Raw genomic sequence first — 22,100 nt, forward strand, 5'->3', positions numbered from 1 at the left:
CCTAGTGATATGCACATTAGGCTGCTTGAAGTTGTCCCACAGCTTATTGGTGCTTTCTATTTTAAAAAGTTTTCTGTCTTTCATTTTGGATAATTTCTATTGCTTTATGTTTAAAAGTCATTAAACTTTTCTTCTACAGTGTCTGATCTACCCTTAATCCCATCCAGGATATTTTTCATCTCAGACACTATAGTTTTCACCCCTAGAAATTTTATTTGGGTCTTCTTTTTTTATATACCTTCCATGTTTCTATTTAATTTTTTGAACTCATGGAATATAGTTATAATAACTCCTTAAATGTCCTTGTCTAGTTCTAATATCTGCATTAGTTCTGGGTCAATTTCAATTTATTGATTTTTCTTCTGATCATGGACAATATTTTCCTGCTTTTTCATGCCTGGTAATTATTTATCAGATGCCTGACATTATGAACTCTATCTTTTTGGGCACTGGATATTTTTTTTTCCCTATAAATACTCTTGAGCCTTGTTCTCAGATGCAATTAAGTTACTTGGACAGAGTTTGATCCTTTGGTTCTTGTTGTTAAAATTTGTTAGGCAGCACTGAACAGCATTTAGGCTAGGGCTAGTTATTCCTCACAATGTAAGCAAATTTTTCTGAGCGCTCTACCAATGCCCTGTGAATGATGAGGTTCTTCCGTCCAGCTGATGGTCCCAGGTACTATTCCCAGCCTTGTGCTGGTAATAGGTACCATTCCCTCTAACCATATGAGTGGTTCTTTCCCATCCTCAGGCAGTTTCCTCACGTGGGTGTGCTGATCAGTACTTCTGGATACTAGAGGGGACTCTGCAGACCTCCAGAGCTCAATCTCTGTGCTGATTTCTCTTCTCTGTCACTCTGTCTTGTGAATTCCAGCCACCTGAAGTTTACCAAATCCTCACCTTGGTCAATTCAGACTTTACCTGGTCTCCCCTTTCCTGGACTGCAACCTGGAGATGCTCTCAAGGCAGCAATCTGGGGCAAATGTAGGGCTTGGCTCATATTTTACCCATCTCTTAGGGATCACTATCTTTAGTTCCCTGATGTCCAATTTCTTAAAAACCACTTTTTCATATATTTTGTCCATTTGGTTGTCTCGGGTGAGAGAACAACTCCAGTCCTTGTAATTCCACCCTTTCTTTCATATTTTAAAAATGTCTGATAACTCATCAGGGACCTTTCCTTGTAGTCACATTGGCCTTTTAGATGCCTCCCATCGGTCTCCCTCATTTACAATAAAATATTTCTGCAAATACTCACTCTAACATTTAATGTAACTTCATTATAATTTCAGTATAATACCCTGAGACTATCTTCCATTTAAAGTCATAGATATTTTGACAGACATTTACTGTCCTCTGAATTTCCATTTGCTTGGCCACATATCTTTGTAGTTGGGGTGGGCCATAAGATTACTTCTAAAGAATGGGTGATGACTGGAAGTGGCATGTGTTGTTTCTGGTCAAAGATTTCAAAATAAAGTGAGTTCTTCAGTCATTCTCTTCAATGGTACATGGAAGGCTGAAATCACAAGTTGAGATAGCAGTACCAAGAGATGGTGGACATCCATCAGTCTGAGTTCTTAGAGTAGAGCTCCCTACAAACTACCATTCAACATGTAGTGTGATAAGAATGAATGTTTGTTGTATAAAACCACTAGAATCTGGGAGTTAATTTGTTAACACAGTAAATATGGCCTAACGTGAATAACACACTGTAAAATAATATACATCTTTTCTACAAACAAATATATTTTTTTAATATCTAAGTTGCTATAACAGAATTTCAGACAAATCTCAACTACTTGGAAATAGCAATAATATATTTTTAAGCCCTCCAAAATAATTTTGGAACAAAGAAAATGTTATTTCAAACTATTTAGGAAATAATGACAATGAGAACATCTAATAAATCCTATATGCAAATTATTATTAATAGCTGATTGAATTTAATACTAAAAAATGCACCATGACCCAATAAGTTTATTCCAAGCATGATTAATGTTAGGAAATATAAAGCATCCACACCAAAAGGTTTAAGAAGAAAAATAATCTCAAAAATGCTAAACAGAAAACTCTAATTTGATTTAAAAAAAAAAAACTGTTAGCAAATGAAGATTTGGAAGGTGGTTCTTTAAAATTATAATGAAAAATCTATCCCAAACCAACCACTGATACCACGCTTAATGACTGAACACACATTTCTTATTTTGAAATTATGAAAGACAAAGTCTTCCTCGATTAGCACTTATTTACCATTTCTCTGCAAATGTTAGACATTGTAAGACAATAAAAGCAAGAAAACAAAACTATCAGAATCTGTTACCTAGAAAACTCAAGAGAATCAACTGAAAAGATTTTAGAAGCAATGAAAAAGTTTAGCAATATGACTATAAATAAATAAAAATTGGATTTTTATGTGCCAGCAAAATCCAACCTTGAACAAAGGCAGATTGCCAGAGAGCACACAAACAGGCCCCTGCAACAACATTCATTGAGGAAACTCATAGAAATGGAAGTAGTATCATGGTTTGTGAGCTTAACATTGCTCTTCACATTCTGAGAAAATGCTAAGAGATCCAGCAGGGTCAGGTGTCAGGTACTAGGAGAGGGATCCCGGCCCAGGGATACGAGGCTTATAAACTGCTTAACTGGGGAAACACCAGCCCCTTGCCAAGCATGACCAAGATGCTGACAGAAGCTTATTCCCCATCACCACGCTGCCACTTTAGGAGTCACTGTTTGGGAAGCACCAGTCCTTCCTTTGATATTATTTAGGGACTGTGGCGGATTCTGTTATCCAAAAACAGGCACAGCAATATTTCTGATTTTAGACGCTCTTCTAGAAACTTGCCACACTCCATCAAGTGTAGGGTCTTTCTAGCATCTCCTTGAGCTAGAGTATCCATGTGACTTCTCTGACCAATAGAATAAGGAAGAAGTAATATTATGTGACTTTCAAGGCTGGTGCAATAATAGGACACAGCTTCCAACTGGTGCTTTCTTTCTGTGAGGCTTGCATTGGGGAAACCAGCCACTATGCAATGAGAAAGCCCAAACTAGCCTTTATGGAGAGACTACATGGAGAGGCCAATGTGGAGAGGAACCGAGGCCTCCCCCAACCAACAGAAACATTAACTGATAGACATGTGAGTTAACAAGTCTTCAGGTGATTTCAGGTCTAATCTTCAAGTGTTCCAGCTGAGCCTCAGACATCAAGAGCAGAGGAAAGCTGTACTCACTGTGTCCTGCCCAAATTTCTGATCCATGAGTGTAATAAATGGTTGCTTTGTGCCACTGAATGTTGGGGTAATTTGTCATGCAACCATAGGAACTAGAATAGCCACAGAAGTTTAAGTTTTACATGTGTAGTTTACGTGACCAGTGGTCTGATCTACCATCTTGATATTATGCCAGAATTGATCGCTTTAACACTTGGCTTTATCCAGGTTCCATGGAATTTTGTAGAAGGCCAATTTTCTGGGAGCCAAATTTCGGGGTATCAGTCAAGATAACCATTACCTCTGAGCCATGTAGAAAATATAATGGGAAAAGATCACATTCAGAATAACAGCAACACAGTATCCAGAGAATAGCAAGATATTTGTAGGGCCTAAATAAAGAAAACAAATTTTCTTCCGAAAAACATAAAGGAGACTGGTTTATCTGGAAGGAAACATCCAATGCTGAAAATATGTTAATTTTTGCAAATTAATGTATAGGGTTAATGTAATTGTAATGGAAAATCTAAAAGTGTTTTTCCTAAATTTTACACAGTAATTCAAAAATTCATCTGGAAAAATAAAAAGAGGATTTATGAAATTTTTGAAAAAGAATGGTATCATTCAGGGTCCAATCACGAGACAGAAGCAAAACAATGATTCAAACAGAGGACGTTTAATATTAATAATTATTAACTATGAGAGAGGACTGGAGTAATGAGGGTTTAGCTAGTAAGAAGTAAAGAGAGCAAACGAATATAATAGCATATAGCCACTAATACCAGGGCTGCAGAAAAAAGGACCTTTCCCAAGGGCTGAGATCTAGACTTTGTTAAAGGCCCAGCTATGGCTCACTGAATGTCAAAGAAGTTACAATGTTACAATGGTCTTACCCATGGAACTTGCTTGAAATTTGCTTTCAAGGGTGCTGGGGAAAGCTGCTCAGCGGAAGATGTCCTGCTAAAAATATTTTACCACAAAACTGCCCAAGGGGAGTGCTGGAGGCATTTATTGGCTGCTGGGTCCTCCAGACTACTTAGCACTGGAGGAGGTAGGCACTAGGGAGCCCCTGCCGGCTGCAGACTGCTCAGCAGCTCTCCGGAACGGAGGACGGCCTCTCCCTCTTGCAATGTCTCTCTACCGCCCTCTACTGACGGAAAATTAACTTCATGCCCGCTGGCAAAGGAAAATATTTAAAGGACTCCACTATATTTTCCCAGAGCATTCAATGAAGGGTGACCTTGGAGCTGAGAAGCAATAAATTGATTACTGGCAGACGGTGATTTGGATTACCACTATTTGATATTAAAATATGCTTTAGGGGTACCTTGGTGGCTCAGTCGTTAGGCGTATGCCTTCCGCTCAGGTCATGATCCCAGGGTCCTGGGATCGAGCCCCACATGGGGCTCTCTGCTCAATGGGAAGCCTGTTTCTCCCTCTCCCACTCCCCCTGCTTGTGTTCCCTCTCTCGCTGTGTCTCTCTCTGTCAAATAAATTAATAAAATCTTTAAAATAAAATAAAATAAAATATGCTTTAAAACTGTAATAATGAAAACAGTATGAGAGTGGCACAAGACTAAGAAACTGATTAATGGAAGAGACTAAATGAATAAAAAGCTCAGAAACAGATATGTGCATATACATAAATATATAAATTTAATGTATGAAAGAGGTAGCATTTCAAATCATTGGGGAAAATTAGCATTAAGAAAATTAGCAAAAGGTTAGATTTCTATTTCACATTGCACACACAAAAAAATTCAGATGTACTGAAAAATTAAAGTCAGGGAAGCTTGCTCCTTTATTTATTATTGCATCCATTCTTCCAGGTGCCACCAGGGCAGCAGAACCCCCAGCACTACCCCACTTGCTAAGCATCTATGACAACAAGCAGGACTGTGATAGAGAGAAGAGTCCTCTTTCAATTCCTTTAAAGGAGCTTAATATGGAAATTAAGAGCTCCGCTGGAAGAAAGTTTCAACAAGTCACATCCAGGTTCATGGGAAAACAATAGAGGTACAGATGGGAACATGCAGGAGAATGACAATAATGCTGACCTATGACATCAGCACATCACCCCAGGGAAACATGTGCCTTGTGGTTTATAATAATGCTAAATATATCACATATAAAAATGTGGAATGGTAGCTAAAAGAATGAAAAGATTATAACAATAGAAACACCATAATGTGTGTTAGGAACAGGAATTATTACTTCCTCTCCAGGCAATCCCAAGAGATGAAGCAAGAGATCTTGCTAAAGAAAATAGTGTGTCACTCCTGGAGACATCCACTCTGCATAGCACAAAGGTAGAGTCATCTTACAAACAATCTTTCCAGGGATATTCCATAGTATTTCTCAGAAACAAATGAAATAACCTCATAAACCTAAACAATATTATAAACCTGTGTTTCACCAACCACTAATAAAAAGTTCAAAGGATGGGGCACCTGGGTGGCTCAGTCAGATAAGCGTCTGCCTTCGACTCAGGTCATGATCCCAGAGTCCTGGGATCGAGTTCTGAGTTGGGCTCCCGGCTTAGCAGGGAGCCTGCTTCTCCCTCTGCCCCTCCTCCTGCTCATGCTCACTCTCTCTCTCTCTTTCTCTCAAATAAATAAAATCTTTAAGAAAAAGTTCAAAGAGGGGCGCCTGGGTGGCTCAGTCGTTAAGCGTCTGCCTTCGACTCAGGTCATGACCCCAGGGTCCTGGGATCGAGCCCCGCATCGGGCTGCCTGCTTGGCGGGAAGCCTGCTTCTCCCTCTCTCACTCCCCCTGCTTGTGTTCTCTCTCTCACTGGGTCTCTCTCTATCAAATAAATAAAATCTTTAGGAAAAAAAAGAAAAAGTTCAAAGGAACAGTGAGGTCATAACATACAAGTCAATTCTTTTCTTGCCTAGACTGCTGTGTATGATTTGATTTGCAGGTCATTTACAATTGACTCTTGAAAGACACAGAGGATGGGGCACTGACACTGAAAATCCATGTATAACTTCTGATGTCCCCAAAACTTTACTAATAGTCTACTGTGGACCAGAAGCCTTACTGATAACATAAACGGTCAATTAACGCATATTTGTAGGTTATATGTATTATCTACTGTATTCTTACAATAAAATAAGCTAGAGAAAAGAAAATATTATTAAGAAAATCATAAGGACGGGGCGCCTGGGTGGCTCAGTTGGTTAAGCGACTGCCTTCGGCTCAGGTCATGATCCTGGAGTCCCGGGATCGAGTCCCGCATCGGGCTCCCTGCTCGGCAGGGAGTCTGCTTCTCCCTCTGACCCTCCCCCCTCTCATGTGTTCTCTCTCATTCTCTCTCTCTCAAATAAATAAATAAATAAATCTTAAAAAAAAAAAAAAAGAAAATCATAAGGAAGAGAAAATACATTTACAGTACGATACTGTATCTACCAAAAAAAATCCATGTATAAATGGACCCACACAGTTCAAACTTATGTTGTTCAAGGGTCTATAGTACTTAAATATATGTAAGATACATGTACCTAAAAAATGAATTCAATTTCTAAAAGAAAGTCTTTTAAATTTGCTCAAAAATAAGGCTATTTGTCTGAACTCAGAGAACAAAGGGTCTTAATGTAACAACAAATGAAAAAAAAACAAAGAAAATATTGATTTATTACCTAAAATTTTAAATCTCATAAAGACACCATGAAGACAATTTCAAGGCCAAATTTTAGAAGAAAAATTTGAAAAATTCATGATAAATTTTGACTATCACTAATAGATAAAGAATTCTTACAAATCAATAAGAAAAATTTTAAAGCCAGAAGAAATTATGCTAAAAATATTATCAGGTATTTAAAAAATAAATCTATGTAGCCAACAAATTTATTACCTCATTAGTAATCTAAGAAATATAAATTTAAAGGAAAGATGATTTTTTATGTCAAATTGGCATATATTTTTAACTATCTAATGTCTTAGAATTATTGCATACTCTTTAATTCAGCAATTTCACTTCTATAACTTTATCTTAAGGCAGTAAAAATAGATATTCATAAAAGTATATGGCCAAAATTGTTAATGACAGCATTATTTATAATAGCCTAAAAATCTAAACTCTTTAGAAATCCAATGATAGAAGATGGGGTTAAACCAATTTTGATAAATTCCTACAATAAAATACCATAATGTAGTAGGTAAGGGCACAGACTCTAGTTTTAAATTAGTGGGATTCAAATCTGAATTTTATAATTCTTACCTTTAGAGCCTTTGACAAGTTATTTATTTTTCCTAAATGTCAATATAAAGGGGATCCTAAAGGTCCCTAACATAATGATTGAAATGAGCATTAAATGAGATAATCCAACAATCACCCCTTATATAGTGTTTAGCACATAATGCCAATGAAAATCAACTTCATATTTTCTCTTAATAGATTATCATGTAGATATAAAAATAATGTTTCAGTTGGCCTTGTAATAAAATGGGAAAGTGTTTATGATGAATTGTTAATGGGAGAAAGAAGAGTATAAAATTTTATATAAACTCTAATACAAATTATATAACAATAGAAGCATAACACAGGTATTAAAAAGCCGGGAATTTACATCAAAATGTTAACAGTGCTATCTCTAGGTTACTACATTATTTTTTCCTTGGTAATTTTCTACATTTTCTACATTGCATTCCTCTGCAATGAACACATATTTTATCATAAAAATAATCATAAATAAAAATGTAATGTGATACATTGCTGAGTATGTCCAGCTTTTTTCTCCTCGACTATCACAAAATATTATGCAACATCATTTTATGCTTCAGAAGTTCCAGCACTTATACTTTATCAACAAATTCTTTCTTGTAGGCTATGATTAGATCCAAAGTAGCGTTTTCCCTTCACTGCTTTCCTGGTCATTTGGCAGATAGAATTATCAGGAAGGCATGTCAAGAATGTATATTCCTGACAATAGCTGATTTAATGCCAGTGTCACATTTAAAGCGGTGTTTTAATTTTTTTTCCCTTTGTACCCTGATAGGATTAAGGGTATAAAGACACTGTTGATTTGCCAATACTCAAATGAAATTTATTTCCTTTGTTAGAAATAAAGCCAACGCAGCATCTACTTGCACATTTTAATATTAACTAAGTTGCCTAAATAACAAATATAAAATTGTGTTGATAATGATAGAATGATAATATTCTAAGTGCCAAGCACATAATATATAATCAACAAATATTTGTTTAATAAAATAGAACCAAAATAGGTACCAGCTACTTACAAAATATTCGTATTGAGCTTGTTAAATTGTTCTTCACTTTTAGAGATATTGTGTATTTCACCATTTTTTTGACAGAAGACTTCCGTGAAACTTTTGCCTGGGGGGCTCGGGGACCTATATTTTAACACTGTCACTGGGCTAGTGTTAGGGCACCCTTGACAATAGCGCTTAGTGACACGTTTTCTCCCCTTTATAATAAATACCCCTGCATTTTCTGCTCATCCTACAGAAGTCCCTGTCTCCGCTGCTCATTCCCCCAGGCTTGGCTCATACTTCTTATCACTCATATAGTACTTGTTCTTATCACTATCCACCTGTATCAGCCAGGATTAGGTTTGGTCCAGTATAACAGGAAACACAACAGAAAGTAGCACTGGCTCTTTTAGGGAAGTTTAAGTTAAGGAAACAAGAGGAAGGCAGTCTGTGACTAGGGAGGGAGTCCCACAGTGCCTTCAGAAACTTTCCCAAGGTTCTTCCAACTCAACTTTCTGCCATCCCCGGAAGGTGTCTGTTAGAAGGTGGACGAGGGACAGTAGAGTATCCTCCAGGCTGGGAAGGCACCTTGAGACAGAAAAATGAAGCAAGCCACTCCATACGTCTACAGTTTCATTCAGGGTAACTTCCTGACTGGGCAGAGGGCGAGTGGAGGATCCAGGCACCACGCATCCATCCTCCACCCTCCGCATCCAGACCATAATCCACAGCTTTTACAGGGTGGGAGGCATTGTGGTGAGGTCAAAGGGGAGTTATCTAAAGTGGCACCATCTGTGCACCAGTCCTCTCTCCTACTTATCGGAAGTGGTGTCACCCATGGGACAGTCATCCCTACCAGTTCCCTTAAGTGGCATCTTCTGTGCACCACTTTAGGGAAACTCAGAACAAGCTTTCCTGCATTCCGGTCAGGGCATACATTAACCTCCACGGAGCCTTGGAGGGAGGCCCAGAGGAGGTCATTGCATGGGCATGAGCAAGATGGAGCACCAAGGAGGGAGTCAGTATTACCAGCACTCCTAGTCTTGAGTCCTGACCAAGATAGCTGGCGGGGCTCCGACCAGCACAGTTATCTTCCAACCAGCATGACACATGATGGCTATGCCTCTTCCTCTTAAGAGACTTTCTATGCATAGACCTCATGGCACTTCCTTAATACCTATGTTAGTTATCTTTTTCTGTGTAACAAATTATGCCAAAATTTTGCAGCTTTAAACAACAAACATGCATTGTCTCCAAGTTTCTGTGGGTCGGGAATCCATGCGCACCTGAGCTGAGTACTTCTGGCCCAGGATTTCTCACAAGGCTGCAATCGAGGTGTTGGCAGGGTCTAAGTCATCTGAAGGCTTACCTTGGAAGGATATGCTTCCGAGATCTCTCATGAAGCTGTTGACTGGCCTCAAGTCCTTGCTAGCTGTTGGCTGGGGACATCAGTTTCTTGCCATGAGTCTCTCTGTAGAGCAGATTACAGCATGGTAACTGGCTTCCTTCAGAGCAAAAGAGTGTGAGAGGACACCACAAGATGGAAACCATAGACTCTTTGTAACCTAATCTTGGACCTAATTTTTTCACTTTTGTCATACTCCATTCATTAGAAGGCCCAGGTCATTCTTGAGAGGAGGCAATTGCAAAAGGGATCATTGGGAACCATTTTAAAAACTGCCAACCAAAAAATTGTATTAAACAAAATGTGGCCACATATGCAGATTTTCCTCGACTTATAATGGGGTTATGTCCAGGTAAACATCACAGGTTAGCCTAGCCTACCTTAAGCATGCTCAGAACACTGACATTAGCCTATAGTTGGGCAAAATCATCTAACACGAAGTTTATTTTATAATAAAGTGTTGAATAGCTCAATCGATTGAATACTATACTGAAAGAGAAAAACAGAGTGGTTGTATGAGAATAGAGTGGTTGTAAGTGATCAGTCGTTTACCCTCATGATGGCTGGCTGACTGGGAGCTGCCCAGCATCACACTTAATAGGGGCATTTAACCTAGTCTGGGAAGATCAGAGAAAAATTACCCAAGGAAATAAAGTCCAAACTTCTTTTCTCCCAAACTTCCCATGTTCAAATCCCACCCACATTTATTTTTGTTTTGTTTTGTTTTACTGTATATTTGCTACTCCCCCCTTGTCAACCCTCCTCTCTAACGGAAATGGATTACCTGTTCTGTGCTGAATACACTGTATGTGGTCATAAAACCTCTCTCTTCTTCTAGATTAGAGTAATACATATCTTGGACTCCCTTTCTCATTCCTATTACTGAGCCATCGATATTTCCTAGCAATATTTCAGGCAGAGGGAGGTTTTCATTCTAGCCTAGCAACAAAGTTTTGAGGCCATATTTTTCTGGGCTGATTTTATAACTGGTTTGTCTTTTTAAAACTCATTTCAGACTCTGCTGTTAAGCTCCCACTGCACAGCAGTCTATAATCTACAAAATAACTTACTGGGCTTGTTGTTCTAGCATACAATCACTTGCTCCAAGGAAGTTCATCAATGGCGCCTTCAAGGATTCTGGGGATATTTGAAGTCCAATGAAAGAGAAGTATCCTTGAGACTTAGAAACCTATTCTAATAATAGCATCTAGGTCCCTTGTTGTAATGTCAGGCATGGGTGCATAAAATAGATTGAGTCCAACTGTTCCCATCATGTACTTGTGCTTCACAACGTTAACGATGGGCAAGAAATCAAACCAGGCATTTTCAGCACTACCTCCACGAGCCATTCCACCAGGAAACCATTTCCTTCACTCCATCAGGCACTGTGAAGTCATTTCAAGTATTTCCACCGCTCCCAGTTCAGCCAAATGTTTGAAATTCTTCCAAGCCTTTCTGAAAAAAATTTAAGATACAAATTGGCACTTGAAGGATTAGACAAGACAGTGGTTGAACTCTGTGCTTAGCTTGGGTTCTGCCAGCCATTTGCCGCATGGCTATCACAAGACACCTGACCACCCACACCTTAATGATCTAGAAATTGATGGCTTGAGGGAGGTATGTGCCTTAAAGAGTGTCAGTGAAATCCATGGAATGCTTTAAAGAGACTGTTACATAATTTAAGTTCATCACTACTGGTATTAATCAACCTCTTTTCTTGATGCATTATTCATGTCAATTAATTAATATAATTAGTAGGACTCAACTTTGTCTTTCACAATGAGCACAGCACGTCTTTTGTCCTTTTTTTTTTCTTATTGGCATTTAGCCTTTTACTTGGCAGTAATCGACCATATATACTTCACTCACAGAAAAAGCAACACATTAGTCATCACCAGTCATTAAATAAATTCCTTTATTTTTGAGAAAAAAAATTCCACACCAAACAATCTCTACTCTCTGCCATGCTTCAGTACCATGGATGTTGATCATTGTTCTTGCCATTTCTGCCCATAAAAAGCTGTGAATCTGAAAGCCAACAGCATTCAGTCACCTTTTTCATGCCTCATGCAACAGCTCATTCACCCTGAAAACATTAGGGTTGGCCTCAGTGATGGACTAAAAATATTCTTCAGCGCAAGACTGAGGCATAGATGTAGGCTGAGGCAGTTTCAAGTTTTGAACTTGGAATTTACATCAAACGTCGGCACCACCACTTAGTTGGGGGCTAGGGAAAGATGGAGCCAAAAATCATATAGAAGATAAAACTTTGAATACTGCCCACCTACCTCTGTTTTTATTCTCTCTCAGTATTCTCATGCTGTCCATAGTTCCTGATTTCTTCCCAGCTCTGTGCCCTACCTGCTTTTTTCTCTTCCCCCGAGAAGGCTCTTCTATTCCAATATCCCTAGAATCTTAGAATCTCAGTGATAGAAAAGCATACAAACTTCTCTGGTTCAACAAACCTCTATCCAGTGCATCAATCCTGCCTATAACATTTGCCAGCGTATTTTCCATCCTCTGCTTAAGATCTCCTAAAATTAGAAGGGAGTAGCCCCTTGCATTGCAAAAGATAAACTTTTAATCTAATTAAAAACAAGTTTCCCATTGAACCAAAAATCCTCTGTTACTTTCTACTTGCAGCATTTTATTCATTCGTTTATACATTGAGGAGAAGAAAACTGGGCAGAATCTTTATGGGTAACTCTAAGGGTTTCCAGAAGAAGAGGGGGTTCATACCTTCAGGTGGTCAGAGAAAGCAGAAAGAGCAGTATGTGAAAAAGCACAGATAGCCAAGCTGCAAACAGTTTGGGGGTAGATGGTATTACCATCTTCACCATCTCTTTAATTCTTTTAGGTCTTGAAGAATACTTCATCCTTTACCAACTACATCTCTCTCCAGGACCTTGTACTACCAGATAGCATCTTTTTTCTTTGGCATCTTTGTCTTTCCTGTATCTTTCAATAATGTTTGAGGGGTGCCTGGGTGGCTCAGTCTGTTAAACATCTGCCTTGGGGTCAGTTCATGATCCCAGAGTCCATGGATCAAGCCCCACATCAGGCTCCCTGCTCAGCGGGGAGTCTGCTTCTGCCTCTCCCTCTGCCCCTCCCCCTGCTCGTGCTTTCTTTCTCTCTCTCTCTCAAATAAATAAAATCTTTTTAAAAAACAATATTTCAGTCTTCCCCAATGGAAATGCCTTCCATGGACCCTGCCTAGCTTCAAGTTTCTACCGTTCTTCTTCCTTCCAAGTAATTCCTAATGAGAGTAGCCCAGTGTTCCTTAAGGTGTGGTTCATGAACAACTCACACCAGAGTCACCCAAGTCCTTGTTTAAAATGCAGAATCCTGGGCTCTAACTCTAGAAGTAATGAACCAAAATCTGTGCAGCAACTTAGTATTTTTTTTTCTCTTAAAATGAAGCTGATCCAACATTAGAGAAGCACTGAAGTAGCCAATACTCCCAGTCTCCTGAGTCCACTGTAAGCAAGCTTCCACCCCACTTCGTTACTAAGACTCTCAATACTCTCTGCAGCAATCACCCCTTCTTAAAGTTGTATCCTCTTGTTTTCTGAAATCACCACCCTTTGGTGATTTCCCTCTTTACTTTTGTCTCCTCTTTCTCTGTCCTTTCCCTGGACTCTATTTGCTCAAAATTGTTTCTCAGTTGTTCATCCCTGACCCTTTTCTCCCTGTACATGTACTTCCTGAGGAATTTTTCTAAATCGTGGCCCCAAGGACTATCTATAGATGATCTCCAATACCCATATTCTGCTCCACCTCTATTTTAATCTTCCTAGTAGTCATGGTGAACCATCAAAGTCACCATTTAAAAAATAGAGTCCTCTTCATAGTCTCCCTCCCCTCAGACCTGTTTCTCCATTTTTGATTTAATATCAGTAAGGATGCTTTCAAATTTAAGTAACAGAAAACTCAGACTTGGTTGGTTTGAAAAATCAGGAAAATGTATTGTTTCACATAATGAGAATTCTAAAGATAGGTCAGGCCCTTGATTGGTTAACTCAGAGGCTAAATGACATCAAGCAAGACGCAACTCCTCCTATTTTTACTTCCTGCCATTTTCAGCCCATTGGCTTATCCTCAGGCTGGTCTCTCATTGAGATCACTGCAGCGGAGTCAGACGTCATATCAAGACAAGTAGCATTAGTTGGAAGAAGACAGGGACTGTTACTTTTCCTGTGGGTCTTCATATCAGCAAAGAAAACCTTGACCAGAAGCCCTTTAGAAGACTTCTCCTCTTCTCATTGGCCAGAATTGTGCTACATGCACTTTCCAAAATCATCTACTGTAAAATGGACAGAGAGGGGCCACTGTGGTAGGCCCACCTCTCTTGTACCGTAATGTTGCCTTGAGGATGGTCGGTACGTAAACAGTCAGGGTTCTGTTAGAAAAGAGAGGAGATAGTTGAATCAATTATAATTAGGGTTGTTTTTTAATGATTGATTTATTTATTTCAGTGAGAGAGAGAGAGAGCGCGTGCAGGGGGAGGGGCAGTGGAAGAGGGAGAGAGGAACTCGAGTGGTCTCCTCACTGAGCACGGAGCCCAGCTCACGACCCTGAGATCAGACCTGAGCCGAAACCAAGAGTCAGACTCTCAGCCAACTGCACCACCCAGGTGCCCCAATTATAATTAGGTTTGATTGCTATTAACAAACATCCAATTCAACAGTGGCTTACATATATAAAGAAATCCAGAGGCAGAAAATCCAGGACACTTGTCTTAGCTCCATGAAGGGATGAGGGATCCAGGCTCCTTCTAAGTTTTCTGCTTTTCCGGATGAAGTCGCCACAGCAGAGTCCGGCCAGCCTCTTGAGTCTAGGCAGTAGTGTTCCACAAATGAAAAAGAAGAGCCCCATCTCTCTCTCTCTTTTAAGGAGACTTCTCAGGTAAGATGTATTCTTATGTTGCAAAGGAAGATGGTAAATGTCATTTTAACTTGATACATTGTCCAGGGCTTTGTTACTAAGGAAGGAAGCAGGTCTATTGGGAGGCAACCAGCAAATCTGCTATGGGGTGAGTATTCATACAGGTGTCTGTTACTGTCACCATTCTTTCCCTCAAGTCATCCAAGCTGGAAACCAAGCACCTTCCTTAGTTGTCTCACATCATTTGACATATATGAGCCTGGATGATTTTGTCTGCAACAGACTTAACATACCTTCTCTTTTATCTCAATTCCCACTGTCTCTGCATTAGATCGGAACTTCACGATGTCCGGACTCTTGTAAGAGCTTCCTTCCACCCCCATCTCTATCCAGACTTCTTATTTCAGTCTATTCCCAATGCTATCTTCAGATTCTTCCTTAAACACAATTCTAATTTACTAAAATAACTCCAACAGCACTCTACTGCTTACTGACTGAAGTTAAATTGCCTAGTAAGTCAATCAAAACTCAATACAGTGGCCCCAGCCAATCTCCCACTACTCCCTGCATTTCCATCACGCCAGACCAAATCCTTTCAGAGCCATCCAGGTATCACTGATTCGTTTAGTGATATTTGTTTTGCTAACATATTACAATATGTGGTTAATATATAATTTTCATTTTTCCTCCTGCCAAAGACTTTCAACCAATGAGATTCCCAATATGATTTCCTAAGTTATATCTATTCTATAATGTGTATGGTTTATTCCACTCTGGGATCTCTGTCATCTATTTTCTTTTTTTTTTTTTTTTTTTTAAGATTTTACTTATTTGAGAGAGAGAGAGAGCGAGAAAGAGAGAGAGAGAGCACAAGCGGGGGTGGGAGGGATAGCTGGCAGAGGGAGAAGCAGGCTCCTGGCTGAGCAGGGAGCCCGACGGGGGGGACTCAGTCCCAGGGCCCTGGGATCATGACCTGAGCCGAACGCAGAAGCTTACCCAACTGAACCAGGTGCCCTCATCTATTTTCGTGATCTAGTAAAGAGTTTGAATCTACGATGGCTAACTAAAGGTATGCGTGTTATATTCTTGAACAGACTGTGATGGAGCAAAGGAAAAATAATTACCTAAACTGAAAATGCAGGTTCCTTTTTTTAATGTTTTTTCCAACTTTATTGAGGTATACTTGACAAATAAAAATTATATATATTTAAGGTGTACAACATAATGTTTTGATATTTGTATGCATTGTAAAGTGATTAGCATACTCAAGCTAATGAACATATCCATCACCTCACATCATTATAAGTTTTGTGGTGAGAACACTTAAGATCTACTCTCAAAAAATTTCATTTATATAATACAGTATTTTTTAAGGCACACAATGTAATAATTTGACATAAGTATATATTACAAAATGATTATCACAATAAGGATGGTTAACACATCCTTCACCTCAAATAATTACTATTTTGTTGTGCTGAGAATATTTAAGATCTCTCAGCAATGTTCAAGTATATAATACAGTATTGTTAACTATAGTCACCTTGATTTATGTTAAACCCCCAGAACTCACTCTTCTTACAACAGGAAATTTGTACCCTTTGACCAAACTCTCCCCAGTTCCCCCACCCTCCAGCCCCTGGCAACCGCCAACCCACTATCTTTTGATGAGTTCATTCATTTATTTTAGATTCAATGCATGAGATCATATGGTATACATACAGATTCCAAGGAGGGTCAAGATGCTCTCTGAAGAAAGAGATGATAAAAAAGTAGCAATCATCAGATAATTAGGGATGGGTGAAAGTTCTTTGACATCTCAGAAGCACTATAACGTTACTGCAGACCAGAAGGATTAACCATAACCATCTATTATTTAAGTTGGAAGATGTTTATGTTGGAGACACATCATGACTCCAGGGAATTGAAGATAAATAAAGAGAAACAGCTGGTTGATGATACTGAAAAAAAATTTTTTTCCCCAAATTTATGCAATAACAACATGATTTTATTTCTAGGAATGCATCCCATCTTCAGATACTTAGAGGCAAAAGCAGATTTATCCTGAAGCCAATGAAATCTTAAGTATAACGACCTCCAAGAGGACAGGTCTTTTCTGAAGTTCTGTGATAGGGCCATAGCTCTATGTTCATGTGGCTGTATCAGTATTTTTTAATATAATTTAAAAGTGACAGGAAAATTGCAAAAATAGATGCATCACTACTATCCAGAGACCCAATTTGAGTTTTGCCAATTGTCCCAGTAATATGCCTTATAGCACAGTGATTCACTTTATGATTATATATTGCATTAGACTCCTTCAGTCTAGAGCTCTTCCTTAGTTTTTCCTTGACATTCATGACCTGGATGCTTTGAAAATTATAGGCCAGATATTTTGTAAAATGTCTCTCAGTTCGGGTTCATCTGATGTTTCCTCATAGTTAGATTCAGCTTATCCATCTCTAGCAAGAACATTACAGAAGTAATTCTCTGTTCTTCTCATTGCATTTCTTCAGGTGGTACAGGATTTCCATTTGTCTAGTTCGTGGTGATGTTAACTTCAATCATGATTGAGGTGGTGTTTGCTGGGTGTCTCTAAAGTTACGTTTTCCCTTTGTAATGAAGGTATTTGGGGGAGGTATTTTGAGACTTAGTGAACTTCACTCACTAGTCTTAGCATTCATTAATACTCGAATTATTACTATAATGGTTGCCAAAAGATGATTTTCTAATTCCCTCATTCCTTCTACGTTTACTAGTTGGCATTCTACTATAAGTAAACGCTTTTTCTTCTCCCCATTTATTATTCACGAATTAACTTAGAGCGGTGTGAATTCATGATTGTTATTTTATTCAATGAGCAATAATCAATTATTAGCATCCTTTATTTTGACCTCAAGTTGTCCCTGATTTGGCCAGGGGGAATCCCTTTAATCTGGCTTCTGTGAATTTTGACACACTGCATCATTCTTCGAGTATCTCTTGCTTTCTAAAAGAGCAATATTTCCAAGCTTATCTTCTAATTTCCATGGTCCGAACCTGCAATAGTATTGACAAACCAAGATCTGAGCCCTAGGGGTGCTCACTGCTTTGGGGTGTTGCTATTCCCAAGGCTTCTCAGTGGAAAAGCTAAGGAACTTATATACGTTTACATCTGTATTTATTTTTATATCTTTCTTTTAGATTTTTATTTGTTTTTATTTTTATTTATTTATTTGAGAGAGAGAGAGAGAGAACATGAGGGGGTGGGCAGAGGGAGAGGGACCAGCAGACTCTCCTCTGGGCAGGGAGCTCAATGAGGGGCTCAAGATTCCAGGATCCCGTAATCATGACCACCCAGGTGTCCCTATTTTTATATCTTTTTATATATGAATTTACACTGATACCTCCTATTGCAATCCAACACAAGGTTCATTTTAGCTGTCTCCTTAGCATATTTAGAACTCTGTTCTCTGACAGTGAGAAGCCTGGCTACCAAAACATCAATTTATTTACCTATTGGATCAATTTCCCTTTTCTATAACCAATCTTCTCCCCAATACCTGCCACATGGATGCCCCCCCATCCCACCCCATGCCACACACCACTTGACTGTGCACTGGCTTTCTCCTCACCCAAATAAGCCCTTCTCTGGGCTGCCTCTACCCACCGATCCTCCCTCACCCTGAGTTCAGATTGCCTCTTTAACACTGTTGAACTTCGAAGTCCTCCACTGGCCTCATGGACAACCTCCTCAGTCTTCTGGGGCTCTGACAGCTCACATCTACCCATTCCCTCCCCCACAGAAGATGCGGCCTTCCTACTCCCCCCACCCCCGCCCGGCCGTGGTCTTCCATACCTCATGCTGCGGCCATTGCCCTGACCGCTCCTGACAAGACACCTACTTTGGTTCCAATTAATGTTTCTTGGACTTAATTGTTCAGAAAATAAGGGTGGAAGGGAGGAGGATTTTAATGTTTTTATAAAATAAGGATATTTTATAAATGGCCTTTCACAAATTTGGAAAAGATAGTTTAATCACTTTCCGTTAAGGACACCTCTTCCCACCGCAGCTTCCCTCTGTCACGTGGCCCCCGTGTTGCGTGGCACTGGAGCACGCATAAGCATTTTGGGGATCTAGCGAAGGAGAACTTGACCTGGAGTTATATTTAGTTTGCATATTGTAGAATGCATTTGTGTGGAATAATTATATATTTATATTTAGCTTTATTTTACCACCTGAAAGGCATTTCTGTGTGACTTTAACAAAGTGAAACAGATCTGCATGATTGTAACCTGCCACGAGGCAACACTGACAATCAGACATTGCGACAACACAGCTGCGATGAAAGGTGAGTGAAAAGATCTCACTGTTTGTCATTAGTAAGTTTGCTGAATATGTGCCGCATGCAGCTCACACCTTAATCTTGCTGGAATAAAAAAATACTGACCCCACCGAGGTTGGTGATTGCTTTGATATTTGGTAAAAGTTCATGTTTTCTGGCTCATCTCCTAAATAAGAGTATTTATTTATTTTTTTTTAATTTTTTTTTTTAAGATTTTATTTATTTATTTGACAGAGAGAGACACAGCGAAGGGGGGAACACAAGCAGAGGGGGTGGGAGAGTGAGAAGCAGGCTTCCTGCGGAGCGGGGAGCGGGGAGCCCGATGCGGGACTCGATCCCAGGACCCTGGGATCATGACCTGAGCTGAAGGCAGACACTTAACCATCTGAGCCACCCAGGCGCCCCCTAAATAAGAGTATTTAAACCCACATACCAATTTGGCTTTTTCTTTTCTTTAGCCTAGATGTAACAATTTGACCTGCCCTTTATTTATACAGACTTGCAACATGGACACAAAGAAGATGCAAAAAGTTTATTTAAAAGTTAGTGGAACTCAGGGCACCTGGATGGCTCAGCTGGTTGAGCTTTGACTCAATTTTGGCAAAGATCATGAACTCGGGGTCGTGGGATCATGGGATCGAGCTCCACGTGGGGCTCTGTTCTCAGCGGGGAGTCTGCTTGGGATTCTTTCTCTGCCTCGGCCCCTCCCCTATGCTCGGACGTGCACTCTCTAAATAAAAAGTAAAATCTGGGCGCCTGGGTGGCTCAGTTGGTTAAGCGACTGCCTTCGGCTCAGGTCATGATCCTGGAGTCAGCGGATCGAGTCCCGCATCGGGCTCCCTGCTCGGCAGGGAGTCTGCTTCTCCCTCTGACCCTCCTCCCTCTCATGCTCTCTGTCTTTCATTCTCTCTCTCTCAAATAAATAAATAAAATCTTTAAAAAAAAAAAGTAAAATCTTTAAAAAGTAAATAAAAGTAAAACTCAAAAATACTAAACTGTAATTTGGTAGTCGTTTTATGAACATCTCAATAGAACAAGAATTTATAGATTCCTGATTTAAATGTTTGTGAACAGTACCTCCTTTTATGTTTAAGTTTATGAAAGAAAAGTAAAAATTTAGATGAAATTAATAAAATATGAAATGTGATAAAGATGAGTGATAAAATCTAGAGAAATTGTTTTGACACCAAAAAGTCATTCACAGGAAGAGATAAATTTTGAATAAAAGTAATAAAAAAAAGCTCATAGATAATTGTTTGATAATCCAATTAATGAAGTGGAATGAAGAATTTGAATATAGTGAAAAAATGTTAAATTTCTTGCTGGTTTGACATAAAATAACTGACATCAAGGAAGATAAAACCCATGATATACCACCATAACGAAAACATTAATGACAACAGGATGATAATGTCATTAATTCGAAAAGAATTAAAGACAAGTCACTGTGAAAAAGAATTTGAAACCCCCTAAAATCTTATAGCTCATGTATAAAAGAAACTGGATAGTGTTTTCCCAAATTCGATAGCAACGCTAGAAAGTTAACATGGTATTAACAACAAAGAGTTGTGAAATTGAAACATTTTTTCTAAACTGGTAACAATAAAATTCAATTTTATCAACCATCCTAGAAAAATTAATGAATTATCATTCCTTTTTCCATACAGACTATATTGTAAAAATTGTTCCTATAGGAAGAGCCTGTCAAAGATTATAAGCACCGCACCCCCCACTAAATGAGAGTGGAAAATATTACAGTTATGTGAATTAATTCAATATTATTTTATTTTTCCAGATTTTGTGAGGTTAGTGATATTTGCCAGCTTTTACATTTGTAAGTTGTTGTCATCTACCTTCTCATTCTAAATAAATCTTCATTTGGGGGGCCTGGGTGGCTAAGTTGTTAAACGTCTGCCTTTGGCTCAGGTCATGATCCCAGGGTTCTGGGATCGAGCCCCACATCGGGCTCCCTGCTCGGCGGGAAGCCTGCTTCTCCCTCTCCCACTCCCTCTGCTTGTGTTCCCTCTCTCGCTGTCTCTCTCAAATAAATAAAATTTTAAAAAATGAGTAAATTAATTGTAAAAATAAATAAATCTTCATTTTAATATTGTTTCATGTTCATAAGTTTTATTATTTTTATTAAGGAGGATTTCCCAAATATATAATCTCCAGGCCCCACTTAGTCTGGATCTGCCCCTTATAGAATTTATAGTATTCAAGCAGTCTTCCAAGCCTTAGCTCATGCTGTTTCTTGTGCCTGGGCCTGCCACCACCCCTTTTGTTATTTATTATTCAAGATGTAACTCACTCGTTGCCTACTCTGTGAAACCCTTCAGCCTCCACTCCTAGCCGTCTCCCAGGCAGAATGCTTTCAGAGAACATTTATATATCTCATTTGTAATAAGACAGATAATTATATCCCCTAATAGAAATGAGCTCTTTGAAGGCAAGACAGTGTCACATTGTCCCCAGCTCCCAGCCTTATACCTGTTACTCAGGAAGATTTAGTAAATATTGGGTGACCAATGACTTTTTGAATGAGTTGCAATGTCACACAATATGGTAAAATTTTAAGACGTATAGTTGCCAATAACCAGAGAGAGTGTGGTACTCCCTCTCTTTTATCTTGTTACTTAGATTTCTGGGTCTTTTTCCCTGAGCTCTTTTGTGCCTGTAATCCAGTTTGTATGGCAGGTCTTCTGTTGGTGGAGAAACACTTTTATTTTCTTAAGCTGTTGTTAAGGTATCTTTTACGAACAAGTAACTTATTAGACGGGAAAAAAAGAAGAGAATGTTGGGTCCACAGTGCTCAGGGGGAACTTATCATTTCTTTGTATGGTGGACAAACGAACAGGGAGCCTCTGGAAAAAAATTTCATATCCTGATCTATTCAGCAATCTATTAACTTCCTTTCCTTCGTACACAGTGAGCTTTTTTCTGCTTTTTTGCCCTCCCTCCATGGCCTACTTCATTTCCTCTCTCATATTTAGCACATTAGTGCTTTCTCTAAGTTTCTACTCCTCTTAGTATCAATGTGCTTAAGTGCAGA

Source organism: Mirounga leonina, unplaced genomic scaffold (genome assembly GCF_011800145.1).
Source record: "Mirounga leonina isolate KUSES-001 unplaced genomic scaffold, KU_Mleo_1.0 Mir_126, whole genome shotgun sequence".
Taxonomy (NCBI): Eukaryota; Metazoa; Chordata; class Mammalia; order Carnivora; family Phocidae; genus Mirounga; species Mirounga leonina.